General features: G+C 59.3%; 1 long non-coding RNA gene across 1 annotated transcript; it reads right to left on the reverse strand.

The window, feature by feature from the left end:
• Window positions 1-385: 385 nt before the first annotated feature.
• LOC115307572 lies at window positions 386-835 on the reverse strand. Its single transcript, XR_003915876.1, has 2 exons — window positions 651-835; window positions 386-560 (listed from the first exon to the last, which is right to left on the reverse strand). It is a non-coding gene; the product is annotated as an uncharacterized LOC115307572 (long non-coding RNA).
• Between the last annotated feature and the right edge of the window lie 1,821 nt (window positions 836-2,656).

Here is a 2,656-nt window from a genome sequence, read left to right on the forward strand (position 1 = left end):
ACTGGATGCCCCCAATAAAATGGATCTGCCCCTGGATCGCTCTGTGGGGGGATCCCGGTGGGATTTGGGGAGCAGCAGGGATGGGGAGGGACAGGATCAAACAATCCCCCGGGATTGTTTCCTTGGGATCACCACCCAGTTTTCCAATACCTGGGACGGCCCCGAGGCTGCTTTTTCCCACTTATGGGTTCAGGATGTCCCCAAACCCCGGGAAAACAGATCCAAGGATTCAACTCTACCTTATTTGGGACCCCTGGGCGTGTGTGGGGGGTCCCCAATCCTCGTATCCCCCCAAATTTTCCAGCATCCAGGAACGACCCCCAGGCTGCTTTATTCCCACTTCTTTCCCCCCATGAACACCCCAAAAACCTCAGGGAAGCAGCTCCAAGGATCCAACTCTACCTTTATTGTCAAGTTTGGGACCCCCGGGACGGGCTGGGGGGTGGTCCCGGCAGCAGGAGGGAGAGGAGGGGAGTGGGGGGAGGCACAGCAACGGCGACAATTCCCGCCGGGAACGGGGCTGGAAGGGCTGCGGAGCCGCGGGATGGCCCGGCTACTCTCTGCGGGGTGGAGGAGAGCGGGGAGTGAGCCCGGTGGGACACCCCCCACACACCACATTCCCGGTTTTTGGGGGGTCTCCCGGGGCTCACATGGAGTTCTCCTTGTAGTGCCGGAGCGCCTGCTGGGCCACGAGCTCCATGAATTTGGGATCGTCCCACGGGATGTGCCCCGGCACCGTCAGAGACAGCGGCTCCGAGTCGAAGAGCTGGACGGTCACCTGAGTGTCCGGGGGGGCCGAGGGGTCCGAGGGATTCGGGGCCTTGGACAGCACCTGGGGAGAGGGAGAGGGAGAGGGGTGGGGTGGGAGCTACGGGATGGGAGATCCAGGATGGGAGCTCTGGAATGGGAGATCTGGGATGGGAACTCTGGGATGGGAACTGTGGAATGGGAGCTCCGGGATGGGAACTCTGGGATGGGAACTGTGGAATGGGAGATCCAGGATGGGAACTGTGGGATGGGAGATCCAGGATGGGAACTCTGGAATGGGAGATCTGGGATGGGAACTCTGGGATGGGAACTGTGGAATGGGAGCTCCGGGATGGGAGCTCTGGAATGGGAGATCCAGGATGGGAGCTCTGGGATGGGAGATCCAGGATGGGAGCTTGGGATGGGAACTGTGGGATGGGAGCTCTGGGATGGGAGATCTGGGATGGGAGATCTGGGATGGGAGCTCTGGGATGGGAGATCCAAGATGGGAGCTCTGGAATGGGAGCTCTGGGATGGGAGATCCAAGATGGGAGCTCCAAGATGGGAGCTCTGGAATGGGAGCTCCAGGATGGGAGCTTTGGAATGAGATCTCTGGGATGAGAGATCTGGGATGGGAGCTCTGGGATGGGAGATNATGGGAGATCCAGGATGGGAGCTCCGGGATGGGAGATCCGGGATTGGAACTGTGGGATGGGAGTTCTGGGGTGGGAGCTCTGGAATGGGAGATCCAGGATGGGAGATCTGGGATGGGAGATCTGGGATGGGAACTCTGGAATGGGAGATCCAGGACGGGAACTGTGGGATGGGAGCTCTGGGATGGGAGTTCCAGGATGGGAGCTCCGGAATGGGAGCTCTGGGATGGGAGTTTTGGGATGAGAGCTGTGGGATGGGAACTGTGGGATGAGAGTTCTGGGATGGGAGCTCTGGGGTGGGATCTCTGGGATGGGAACTCTGGAATGGGAACTCTGGGATGGGAACTCTGGGATGGGAACTCTGGGATGGGAACTCTGGGATGGGAGCTCCAGGATGGGAGCTTTGGAATGAGATCTCTGGGATGAGAGATCTGGGATGGGAGCTCTGGGATGGGAACTCTGGGATGGGAACTGTGGAATGGGAGCTCCGGGATGGGAGCTCTGGAATGGGAGATCCAGGATGGGAGTTCCAGGATGGGAGATCCAGGATGGGAGCTCTGGGATGGGAGTTTGGAATGGGAGCTCTGGGATGGGAGATCCAAGATGGGAGCTCTGGGATGGGAGTTCTGGGATGGGAGATCCAGGATGGGAGCTCCGGAATGGAAGCTCTGGGATGGGAACTCTGGAATGGGAGATCCAGGATGGGAACTGTGGGATGGGAGCTCTGGGATGGGAGTTCTGGGATGGGAGATCCAAGATGGGAGATCCAAGATGGGAACTCTGGGATGGGAGCTCTGGGATGGGAGTTCCGGGATGGGAACTGTGGGATGGGAACTGTGGGATGGGAGTTCTGGAAAAGGAGTTCTGGGATGGGAGCTTCAGGATGGGAGTTCTGGGATGGGAGATCTGGGATGGGAGCTCTGGGATGGGAGTTCTGGGATGGGAGATCTGGAATGGGAGATCCAGGATGGGAGTTCCAGGATGGGAGATCCAGGATGGGAGCTCTGGGATGGGAGTTATGGGATGGGAGATCTGGGATGGGAACTCTGGGATGGGAGATCCAAGATGGGAGATCCAGGATGGGAGCTCTGGGATGGGAGCTCTGGGATGGGAGCTCCGGGATGGGAGCTCTGGGATGGGTGTTCTGGAAAAGGAGTTCTGGGATGGGAGCTTCAGGATGGGAGTTCTGGGATGGGAGATCTGGGATGGGAGTTCTGGGACGGGAGCTCTGGGATGGGAGATCCAGGATGGGAGTT

The sequence above is a fragment of the Manacus vitellinus genome, unplaced genomic scaffold (assembly GCF_001715985.3).
Source record: "Manacus vitellinus isolate BGI_N305 unplaced genomic scaffold, ASM171598v3 scaffold_285_pilon, whole genome shotgun sequence".
In the NCBI taxonomy this organism is placed as follows: Eukaryota; Metazoa; Chordata; class Aves; order Passeriformes; family Pipridae; genus Manacus; species Manacus vitellinus.